Source organism: Myotis myotis, unplaced genomic scaffold, assembly GCF_014108235.1.
Source record: "Myotis myotis isolate mMyoMyo1 unplaced genomic scaffold, mMyoMyo1.p scaffold_m19_p_9, whole genome shotgun sequence".
In the NCBI taxonomy this organism is placed as follows: Eukaryota; Metazoa; Chordata; class Mammalia; order Chiroptera; family Vespertilionidae; genus Myotis; species Myotis myotis.
Window position 1 is genome coordinate 52828086 of NW_023416401.1, and position 12579 is coordinate 52840664.

Consider the following 12579-nt stretch of genomic DNA (forward strand, 5'->3'; position numbering starts at 1 on the left):
GTGCGGCCTCTTCTAAAAAGCTGTCCCCAGCTCAGTGTTTTGCATAGAGTAGATGCTTAATAAAGATTGCTGCAAAAATGATTACTCGAGATAATCTAGGAAAAAAATGCTTTTTGCCATCAAAATTTCCTACCACACCGCCTACATTTGGGGGGGGGGGGAGGGGGTCAGCCACTTCTTGGACCCCCTGGGGGCCCTTTCCTTACTTTATTCAATTAATGCATCACTAATTGCTGAGCAAAGGATTTGAGATGACCTGAGACCATGCAGACACGGGAGCCAGAGCAGTCTTGGGCACCGCTGTTACGCTCAGTGAGAGGGGCTGTAAACACAGCAGCCGGCACATCCAAATCGCAGGAGATAATCTCTGATCTCTTCGTATCCAGCTGCAACTGGACACCACGCAGAAAAGCAAGACAGGATGTGCTGCGCGGAAGACAGGCAGCCTTAAAAATGAGATGGGCTTGAACGAGCTCTTTATTGGGCTAAAGGAGCCAGAAAGGTGAAAAGGAAGGGACTTGCTCTCTAGATAGAACAAGATTAGTTCTTGTCTGGTGTATTGACTGGGTCAACTGACATTCAATAGAACGACCTCTCTCACTCCTCCCCCTCTGCCTCTCAAGCCTTTGAAAACTTACCTTATCCAAAAAGCCGATTCTGCTGCCGGGGAAGTTCTCAATGCCATCAGTTTGGAACACCGAGGCAGCAAAGGTGAAATCCTTTGGAACCACTGAGGTATGACATGCAGGGACATAGCCTACCACTTGGGGGCAGTATGATACATAGAGCGTGCGGGCTGGGATTACCAGGATGTTCATTTCAGCCTAAATTGGAAATCACAGGCCTGGCTTTTCCCTGGTTAAAAAAAAAAAAAAAAAGTGTCTCAGTTGAATGAGAATTTAAAGGCATGTTACCCAGCTCCTTTGAGAAATTAATATTCTTTACATGTGCACTACAGACACACAGACACAGAGGCCACTGCGCTAGTCACCTGCCAAAAGTGCAATGTGCTTCTTTTATTTAAAAGGCGATGTTTTCTGTGGATGTTTGAGAGGAAAATCCCTACCAAGTAAACTCCAGGCTCAGTTCAGTTGCTCCAGGGAGGAAATCGTGGGGAGATGCTTTGGGAACTTGAGGCGAACTTGAGCTCTGTCAAGGTGGACACTTCTATGCTTCACTTGCCGGGTCACGGATTTCTCTTTAACTGGGTGGCTGCCTGCAGCACCAGAGTGCGTCCTCCCTGGAGTGCTTGTCCCTTATACCTCTCATGCCTTTCTCCCACACCACAGATGGCGTTTCCTTCCTTTCAGCCCACCATCCCCCGTACCTGCTTTAAAAATCTGTGACTAAACACTGCTGTGACGCACTTTGCCTGTGTCCTCATTAGACTGTCAGCCCTATATTCTGGAAAGGGCATCTTTTTTGTTTAATTCTCAGTGACTAGCACAATGCCTGACACATAGTAGGAACACATGTTTGGATCTTGGTTGAATGAGTGAATGAATTATTCATCTTTGCATCCTATGCACAGTGTTCAAATATTCTAGGTACACAATAGACTTGCATCACATAACTCTTATTGCAGAGCATATAGGTGACCCAGCTTTCTAAGTTAGGCCCTTTGAAGTCACTTACAGTGTCTTACCTTTGCATGTGTTTGAAACCCTTCCTTTCCTTTTAGAAAACTTAGAAGGGAACTTGGATAGTAAAGAGTAGAAAGTGGATGCCCCATTCCTTTAACTCCCCACAGGCCCTAGGGCTCCTGCGGTGGGTTTGTCTCCAACAGCCTCCCTGAGCCTGTCCCCAGGCAGGGGGAGCTGAGTGGCAGTGAGACATGCAACTGGTGGCTGTGGCGTAGGGCTTCTGTGATTGGGGAGGAGGCCACAGTGGAAGAGCTGGGCTCATGACCTGGCATGGGGAGCGGAAACCAGCCTGCATCATAAAGGCAGCCAGCTCACTCCTTACCCAGCTCCTGCGAGACAAAAATTCCTCCCACACAGCCTGACATGTTCTAATCCATTCTGTGCCCCCTACCAAGTCCCCCTCTGCAGATCCTGTCTGCTTATGATGCAGGAACTGGCGAAGTAAGAGCAGCAAGACCATCACTTCCCGCACTGACACCCAGTACGACCACGGTCTTTTGCCTATAACCTCTTGGCAATGGAATCATCCACATAAACAAGAGCAATTATTTCCCCACAGTAACAAAGCAGAGGGTAAAATCTGACTCAGTGCTTCTTCATCTGGGAAGAAGTCAAGGCCATAATTCAAGTCCCTGGGCACCTGTCAGGGCTCTGTGATGGCATCTCGTCCTTGGAAGTCTTAATGTCTTTGTGTGGGCAACTATCTAACTCCCAGGTTGAGAGCAGCTCAGAGAAGGGGCCAGGCCTCCTTCTTCTTTGTGTCCCCGAACCCAGGACAATAGGAGGCGCATGTCTGTCCTCTGCGGCCAGCTGGGCCACAGACTAACTGAGCTACCCGGGGCACGTGCCTCAGCCGCTCTGGGCTTTGGCTTTCTCATCAGAACAGAGGAAACTGGTGGAAAGCAAAGGTTTAAGAAGAGTCCAGAAAAAAGTATAGATGAGCCATCTATCTGTGACAACTGCTGCACTATCTCCCAGCCCCAGAGGGCTGGCTGGTGCATTGGACAGGCCTCAAGTGGCAATTGTCACGTTTGGGGCACACATCGTCCTACGATGAAAGGACCATAGGGCCTCACTGGTGTGATTCTCAGAGCGAAGTAAGGCCAGCTCCGGGGGAAGAAACCCTCACCGTGTGGCTGCCTGGTTCTCTGCTGCCTCCCACCTCCGCTATGACTTTAACTGCACTTCCAAGTGGACCCGTTCATCTTGCTAACTACCTTGGAAGTCAGCGTGTCCCCGGGGCGCTTCATGGGAGAGGACCGGCAACAATCATCGAGGGGATGGTGGAAACGATGAAGCTGGGCCGGGAAGGAGCAGCAGGACTGTACCAGTCATGGCTTCAAAGTGGAGGGCGGAAGCGCTGCCTTCCACGTGCGTCCCTTAGCATTCTACACAAAGAACAAGGCCCATCTTGGATGTAGAACTGACGCAGGCAGGAATCATAAGAAGCTGCGAGATGAGCCAACCCAGTAGAAATGACACAGAATGCCCTTCCTTTGTTCCCTGTTTAATTCCACCGGAGCAAAGCCTCATGGAAAGAGGAGGCGTGTATGAGGCCGCTTCGCTTGGTCCCCACTCGCATGGTCCCCACTCGCATGGTCGTGGGGACTTTTGGGACCTGAAGGCTCTGGGTCAGGCACTGTCACATCAGTCGGCTGGTCCCTAAGTTGGCTGATCCATGTCTTGGTCACCCCCTTCCTAACTCCTAAACTACCATTGAGATGTTCTTCCCTTCTCCTCCCCTTCTCTTCATGATTACAGCTCACAGCACTTGGCCTTCTCTGCATGGTGAACACTCATAAGGAAAGCTTGTCATGTGACGCATCTCTCTCTCATTCTACAGGCTTCCCCACAGGATTTCTTCGCAAAGCAGACAGCGTTGTTGGGGGGCTGAGGATATTGATCCAGTCCTGCTGTGATTAACCCAGCTCCTACATGGCCCCAGCTGTGGAACAGGAAGTTGTGTGGAATAATCAGGCCGAGGAGGGTGACACGCAGAGGACATTAGATTCAGGACACCCATGTTGAGCTGTAGTTGCACGACCAGACGATTCCATAACCATTCTGTCTCAGGTCACTGCCTGGGGAAAGAGCCCCAAACCTGTCACCTTTGCCATGTGTTGTGTGGATCAAGTGAAATCGTGTGGTTGGGAGTGAGGGGAATGACAGCAGAAACCTCTCCCAATGCTTGTTCAGTCAGTGCTTTCTCAAATTAAACACAAAAATTAATGATTTCAGGGGCATCCGGTTCTCCTGTTGATATTGGCTGAGGTGGGAGGGGATGCGGGGCAGTCGGGAGTGGACCTCTTTGATGGGAGCTTCTCTAACCTTGACAGTGAGTGCCTCGTAGATGTGTGCACTGCACTCCAGTGGTGCTTTCCAGCACGGGACTTGGGATAATTTTACAAAATTTTGCTCATTTGCTAATAAACATGACCAATCAGAATGATCCCAAACTGAATGTGAGCCAGTGAGCGCCATGTCTGGAAATGATGTCAGACACATATAATTCATCCCTCATGCCTAGGTCAGTGCCAGACACATGGGAGCCACTCAGGGCATATTTATTTGATAAATGAAGAGCTGATGAGTGACTGAATGGTTTCTGGTGGTTGCTCCAATCCTTTCAATTTGATTAAACATATCCTGGTTCATTTTAGCAAGTCACGAGAGAAGCTTTAGCCACACACCAACAGAACTCACTCCTTACTTTAAATGCCTTTCAGAGAAAGGAGGTGCTTCACACTAGACCACCCAGCTGGTCCAATTGTGCCAGAAGCTGCTTGGGTTTAAAGTGTTCAGATTTGCTAAGGAAACTCACACACAGCTCATATATAATTTCCTGATCGTAACTGATTGAAACATAAGGAAGATGAACCTAGGATTCAAATTCAGTAATCAGCCTGGAAATTGATTAAAATCAGTAGAAATAAAACCAATCAATGTTTCTCTCTTATCATTGATGTTTCTATCTCTTTTATTATTCACCCAGTTTCTTTATTCTTTTATTATTCTTTATTCCCCATTGGCTCCTCCACTCCCTCACCCCCCACCCCAGGCCTTCACTGCACTATTGTCTGTGTCCATGGGTTATGCATATATGCAGGCCCATTCTTTTATTATTCTAGAATTTCTGATAGGTCAGTTATTAGAAAAGTTACGTTTTTTAATGATGAAAAGTAAAATACCTTAATATTGTACTGATAAACCTGTGGTTTGCATAACTTACTAGTAGGTCTAACCTGGTTTTAGTTTTCTGTGTCTAACACTTGCTTAACTATTCATTTCAACTCAATAAGTGTGGGTTGAACAATTACCATGTGCCTAGCCTCAGGCTGGGTGCTTTGGGGGGGTGGGAGGCGGGCACTGTGATCCTTTTATTGGCTCAGGAAAACAAGAACATTCATCATCAACTCAAGTATTTAACAGCATGCGAGAGGCACAGTTCAGATGACATATTGGTTATGAGCATAAAGGGACCGGAATTTATTCAGTAACCACACATAACTGGCAACACTGCTCTAAGCGGAACCTTCTTGCTCATTCCAAACAGATGCCAAAGCATTTATTGAGCGGAAGGATTGCCTAACAGTAGCTATTTAGTGTGATAATGGCGTTTGATAGTTTGGACACAAACACCATTGTCACACTCCACAGCTCTGCTAAGGAACGTCTGTGGCTGTGACGGTGTTAACTTCACCCGCACATCCGTCCACCCTGGCCACCAATCGCCAGGCACCTCGCCAGCTTCGCGCAGTAACCTGAGCGGAGAAAAGAGGGATCAAGGATGGGGAGCATCTCGAACACCGGGAAGAGATGAAGACTCACGGATGTCAGGCTTATGTGTTCAAGTTGATAAAGGGATCCACATCCTTTTGTTCTATTACCACCCCCAGAGCCTCCCGCCAACAGGAAGAAAGACTCCCCATGGAAATGGGTGAGAAACCTGTGTGCATCAGTTTCCTAAAAGGGCTAAGAGAGAAAGAATCCCCAGAGGGCATCGATTTTAGCAAATGAATACTTAGTGGGTCGCCATTATAATCCGTAATCATATGACGGAGTCCTCCCCAACCCTCACCTCACCACGTATCTCAACCCGTCATCAGTAAATGTGGTACATTCTGCAGTCTAAGAAGATTAACATTATTTTGCCTGGGGATATGTCTTTTAGAGGGGCTGTTGCCTACTCTCGCTAGTGTCTATTGGATGCAGAGACATCCTGATTTTAAATCTTATTCACCACAGTTGTTCTCCACCATCGTAGTGGGTGAGGGATGAGGGAAGGGAATGAGGAAAATGGAGAGAGAGGGGGGAACTATTCAATTTTTCATGAAAAATAGTCATTTTCTTGCAAATGGGAGCCTCCAATGAATAAATCCCTCTGGTTTCCTGGGTTTCCTGTTAAAAATGGTTTCTAACTGATATATGCACTCCTGCCCACAATGGAGAATGAGAGGCAATAAAGCATTTCACCTAATATTTTATTTTCTCCCGAATGCTGGAAAAGGAGGGAGAAGGGGGCCAGTTTATTTTTATCCCAGGAGAACCGAGTGTTAACATTTGATCGGAGCCTCGCTTGGGCCCAAAACTGGCCCATTCTCTTTTTCTTTTTTAAATTTATCTTTATTGTTGGGAATATCACAGATGTCCCCCTTTGTTCCCCATTGGCCCCTCCACTCCCTCACCCCCACCCCAGGCCTTCACTGCACTATTGTCTGTGTCCGTGGGTTATGCATATATGCAGGCCCATTCTTTTATTATTATTATTATTATTATTATTATTATTTCAGAGAGGAAAGGAGAGGGAGAGAGATAAGAGAGAAGCATTGATTGGCTGCCTTCTGTATGCCCCTTACTGGGGATTGAGCCTGCAATCCTGACATATGCCCTTCAGAATCAGACCCAGGACCCTTCAGTCTGCAGGCCAACGCTCTATCCACTGAGCAAAACCAGCTAGGGCTGCAGGCTCATTCCTAACAATGGAAAGTGAACCCTCTGCGTTTTTCAGTAAAAATGGTTATTCACACGCAGACCATAAATCACCCTTTTCAACCCAGACTAAGCACTGATAGCACACTACGCAAGTCACTCAGCTCCCAGGACTGGAGGATTGGAGCCTTTATTTATTTATTATTTATTTTTTGCTTTTCAGTTTTATGGTGATATCATTGATATAAAATATTATATTTGTTTCAGAGGTAGCACCCAGCCTCTTTTCTTTCCTTTCTGACAGTGTCGATTTGCTTTTCTTCCTATTACGTGGCTGACTTCCTTTGGCTTCTGTCTGTGCCCTGACTTGCCTTTACGGGGTGCAGCCATTGGCTGGGCCGCGGGATAGTGCCGCCTGGCCCACCGTTAGACCTTCTCTCTGTAGGTGGAATGCTTCACCTGGCACTTTGGTCACGACTGACACCAAATAGAACTCTAGAGTTCCAGCTGGCCCCCAACACCACCAACGACCCTTAGATGGCCCCTGGGGTGCAGTCATGGTGGACATACTTGTGTGGTTAACTGTCTCTGGTTCTTGCCTTCCTTACTGTTCCTTCTAACAAGTTAGCCAAGCTCATCCGCTTTGTCTTTGACTGAGGGCCCTAGAACAGAAACCCCCAATTCCTGGCCACTCAAGGGACATTGTTGACCATGACCATAGGCTTCAGAAATCTCTTTGTTCATTTGGGAAAAGTCCATGGGAGGTGGACAATTTGCTAGTTGAAATGGTCCTGGTAGGACACGCTTGGAGAGCCCTGTAAGGGGTAAGGGCTTGGGCCATTTCACTTACAGTGTCCCATAGCAGCATCCGGCCCCTCCACTTCCCCCGGTGAGCTCTGTGTGCTCTGGCTTTCAATAATCTGCAAAAGACAGAAACCGGGAGGAAGAGTAAACAGGGAAGAAGAGAGGAAGTTAATGTGTTACAGGTAGAACTTACCAACTCCTCCCCAAATAAACCTCTATTTCTTTGGTCTAAGAAAAATATCTCAAGGAAAAAGTCCTTGAATTTGGAGAAAAATTATTTTTTCCTACAAATTTATAGAAAGGTTTATCTATAAGGTTGTCCACGGAGGCATTGTTTATAATAGTAAAAATTGCAAACAACCTACATGTCCAGTGATAGAAGGTTAATGTATTTATGATACACTCTAGTCATTTAAGTTGATGTTAAAAAAAAAAAGGTTGTTGACTTGGAAAGAGATTCAAGATATGTTATTGAATGAAGAGGTACTTTACAACATAATATACACAGCATGAGCTCCTTTTCATGAAAAATGCATACATGCCAGGGGCCAAAACATCAAATAATAACTATGGTTATATCTGAATGGTAGAATTAGGGTTTCCTTTTCCCCTTCCTTTTGTTTCTTGGCATTTATTAATTTTTACAAGTCATGTAGTACTTTTGGACTGAGATAAGTAATTAGAATTTAAACAATTTGTAAGCAGGGTGTGTGTGTGTGTGTGTGTGTGTGTGTGCATTCCTAATAAAAATTCCTTCTTGCACAGGCTCTTCTGAAATTGGGTGGGTAGAGCTTACCTATGTCTGTGCTGCTTGTCAACAAGCTTGACAAGTTAGTGCTGTGCTGAGAGATGGGCCTCAGGCTAATTTCCTAGCAAATTATTAGTGAAATACTTTATTATGCAGTACAATAATTTTATGGTATGATTGATGCATAAACACATTTATTGCATGCCTGTTATGTTCTCAGCCTTGTGCACAAATTTCAAACATAGCTCTAATGGCCATCATATTTTATTACTTTTTTGATTGTTTCTGCAGGCTAAACTCAGCCAACCTGCAATGCGGTTGAAACAGCAAGCAGAATGTTTTTGCTTTTTCCAAATGCCATCCAATAATATGTCACTAACAAGAAAATGAGAAGTGGTTAATGCCAGGATCTACTTGGGGATATATATATATATATATATATATATATATATATATATATAGTGATTTCTCATTCTGCAGATATAAAAAATAGTTTGATCTAGTATTTTCAAATGTAACAACTTAAATAGTACTAGTTCATAAAAACTAGAAAGTTGATAAGGTGGTTGAGACATAATTATACCTGTTATTTCCTAAAAAAAAAAAAAAAAAGGAATGCTTAAGGCAAAGATGTTGGACATTAATCAAGGTGATGGTCCCAATGCCAGCACATTTTTCTGCAGCTTAGAAAAGGCCTTGAGGGGTCCTGCTAGGTCTCTCCTCTGATCTCAGCCACATCCCGCTCTCCCCATCTCTCCTTGTGCCTTGTTTCCTGGGATTTCCTGAGAGAGGTCAGTGCTAGGCAATCCTAAACGGCTATTACCACATTTCTGTGCGGTGTTTCGGTGTAACCTTCCCTCCCCTTCCCAACCTGGACCGAATCTCTAGACACTTCTAGCTGTGCTCAATTCCGAATGCAGTTTTCCCATTGAGCCCATGGGTATGAGAAACAGGCAAGACCGAGCTTGCCCCTTTTTATATGTCATGGGCTTTTTTTTTCCATTAATGGGGAGAGGGGGGTTCATCACAGAGGAAGCCTTTAAAAGCCTAGCCCTCTAGCAATTACTTCCATCTGTAACTATTTTGTGTGCATCACAGCTTTGTGCAAGGTGCCTTTGATTCACAAGTACCAGGAATGTCACAAAACTCCTTATTCTCTCTTAAGTCAGATCCGGGCATGAGCAGCTCGCCTTTGCCTGCACAGTTTGTTTCCCAGGGGCAGAGGACATTCTGGGGCCAACCCCCGAGAACTGAGAAAAGAGTGCTTTGGGGATCATGAAGTGTTGCTACCTTGCAGAAAACCTGATCCGTCAGGACCAAAAAATAAATATAGTTTTCTTTAAAAGCAAAAGCTAAATGGGGATGCTTTTTCTTAATTCCAAACCCACATTCACTAATCAGTTCAAATAGATGTGTGAAATGCATCCATTTGATTCTTTTGGGCTTTGTTAGAGTTTAGAGTTTAGATGAAGTCAAAGAGAGTCCCTATCACAAGTCTGAGTCCTGTCACTTGGAAAGTTCATGGACATTTTAAAAAAAAAGCCTCCTTGTCATTCGGGAGCAACGCAGCATTTCTTTTCTCCTTGAAGTTGTCCTGAGGGAAGACCGGATGCTCCTGACCATGCTTATCGCCACCCAGGGGTGAGGAGGGGGTCACTGGGCAACTTCTCAGCTGAGTCGGCGTCTCAACAGCCTCTTTGTAAGAGAATTGCTGAGGCTGGGGGGCTCCTGGGCACCATTTCCCTGCAGGTGCCCAGCTACTTCCAGCGCTGTGGATGGACCAGCCCGAGGCGGACGCATGAACAGCTCTGACGCTGGCATTTTAGAAGCTGAAGAACAAAACCGTGAGCTTTGCCATGTGCTTGCCCAGAAGCTTGGGCAGAGGAGGGATTCCTGGTCGGATAAACCTCCTAGTTCCAGTCAGACTCCTGGTGGGACCTTCAAGGCCTTGGTGCCATCGTTAAATCAGACCACCATCGAGCAGGGTGCAGCTTCATGACCGCCACGCCAAGGGCAGAAAAAAGCCCACGCCGCCTCTGAGCCCTCAGCTCCTCCCCAGCCTCCTCCTTTCCCTCTGCGGGGCGAGAAGAACACCTAGAAAAACCTCGAGGCTTTCTGAAGAAGCAATAAACATGGCAGACACATTCAAGAATGCCGTGTTCCCCCTATGTTCATAGCAGCACAATTCACCATAGCTAAGATTTGGAAACAGCCTAAGTGCCCATCAGCAGATGAGTGGACTAGAAAACTGTGGTACATCTACACAATGGAATACTATGCTGCGGTAAAAAAAAAAAAAAGAACTCTTGCCTTTTGCAACAGCATGGATGGAACTGGAGAGCATTATGCTAAGTGAAATAAGCCAGTCTGAGAAAGATAAATACCACATGATCTCACTCATTTGTGGATTATAGAGAACAACATAGACTGATGAAAAGGGACAGATCCAAAGACAGAAACAGCGATCAGGCTATCAATCCCCAGAAGGAAAGTAGGGGAGGGCGGGGGTAAGGGGAAGAGATCAACCGAAGGACTTGTATACATGTATATAAGCCAAACCAATGGACATGGACAACAGGGGGATGGGAGCATGAGTGTGCGGGGCGGGGTGGGGGGGGTGGGGGTGGGGGTTAATGGGGGGGATGAGGACACATTTGTAATACCTTAACTAATAAAAAAAATAAATAAATAAAAAATAAAAATAAAAAAAAGAAGTCAGATACCTCTAGGATATCCTCCCTCCTCCGCCCCTGCAGACAAAGAGCCAAGGAACTTGGAGTCTCAGGCAACTGGTGAAGCCCTAAATGGCATGCACGACTTCGGTGCACGTAAGGGTGCTTCTGTGAGAGGAGTCTACTTCCCTCAGCGTCTCAGAGAATTACTTCACCTCACAGAGGTTGCGAGTCCTGAGCCTGTCTAAAATCTGTTATATAAATAAATGAAAATTAATAAACGAATAAAATGGTATTCTGTCTGGCAAAAAAAAAAAAAAAAAGAATGCCGTGTTTGCCGCTGCACCTTGCTCAGGTGTCGTGTGGGGTCTTTTTAAACACCTGGTCACAGCTCACCCCCACTTTTGAAAATCGGTGAGCCTCCAGAAGAACAGCCTAACTCACACAGGGAGTTGGAGGGCTCATGGGAAGAGCGGACCTTACCTTTCAGTTGCTCAAGTCCTCAGCCCAGGGCCCCTTCTCTGGTCCAGGCTCCCTGTTCTGCTTGGGGGCGGCCGTGGGCGCGAGCCCCGGGCTTCTGTGGGTTTTAGGCCCTGTCCCTCTCCCTTTATGGGATCCAGGCTTTTAAAGTAAACAGTTCTTTCCCTTTCTGATAAGTCACATTAAATTATCGATTCAGAAGGGGGGAGGGCACGACCTTAGATCATGAAGTCACCTTTGGTCAAGCACACTAAGCAAGACCGGAAAGCCCAGCATCCCCCCTCTGCGGTGTGGGGGGTGGTGCGGGCAGAGATGGAGGCGACAGCCCCACAGGCAGGTGCACTGGTGAGCATACCACCCCCGCAGGCTCCCAGGCTTAGCCGTGTTTAACTCTTTCCTTTCAGGAAGACTGCAGACGGCGACCTTGTCACCTCCCCAGAATTCTAGACCCAGAAAGTGCCCTGGTCCGATGAGAGCATAGTCCTTAAAGATCCTTGGCTCGTCCCACTTAAAGCTCTTGACCAATATTTGGAAGCCAATGTCATTCTCCTCTTGCACTCATCACTTCTGACGCGGTTGCAATCCACTTATTTGTTCTTGCCAACAATTATTAAGCTCCTCCTTATCGGCTAAGCTCTGGGGATGCAGCTGAGCCAGGCGAGCGGAGAGTAAGCTTGGTAGGAAAGGCGGATGCGGACAAAACCCGTAACAAACAACCCCGGAAGTCTGCCCTGGCCCTAAATGGAGTCTGTTAGCTGCCATTGTTTTTGAGGTCTCTGGTCATTAATTTTCCTCCTCGGGCCACTTTGTGATTTTGCTTTCTGAAGCTTTGAAAGGAATCTGTCTGCTATATGACCATCTAAAGCGAGGGCTGGTTACCCTGGGCAAAGCTCACGATGGTCTGAGGAGGTGGGCAGCCTTCACCAGCAGGTATTGTTTGTCGTTGTGCCCTACGCTGGCTTAGTTATATTTCTTTTCAGTTGAAAGTGGAAAGCAAAATATGCCGGCTTTTTCTGTTTCCTTCCTGAGACCTGCTGGCTGGTCTTAAGCAATGAGCCCACACGGTTGCTGCTGCTATGCGGTCTCTCAATGCCTGTGGGAGACCCCTTTGCGGGTCGCCTCCGACCTCCGGGGGTCATCCTGACAACTGGTTTCTAGAAGAGAGCAGGGGACGCTCGGGCTCAGCGGTTGAGCATCGACTTATGAACCAGGAGGTCACAGTTTGATTCCCAGTCAGGGCACATGTCCGGGTTGCAGGCTCGATCCCCCATGTGGGGGACCTGCAGGAGGCAGCTGATCAATG

At 46.7% G+C, this 12579-nt stretch overlaps 1 long non-coding RNA gene across 1 annotated transcript; it reads right to left on the minus strand.

Annotated features, from left to right (window-relative positions):
• Positions 1-5105: 5105 nt before the first annotated feature.
• On the minus strand, positions 5106-11416 carry LOC118663581. The gene is made up of 3 exons (XR_004970089.1): positions 11280-11416; positions 7423-7492; positions 5106-5404 (listed from the first exon to the last, which is right to left on the minus strand). It is a non-coding gene; the product is annotated as an uncharacterized LOC118663581 (long non-coding RNA).
• Positions 11417-12579: the final 1163 nt, after the last annotated feature.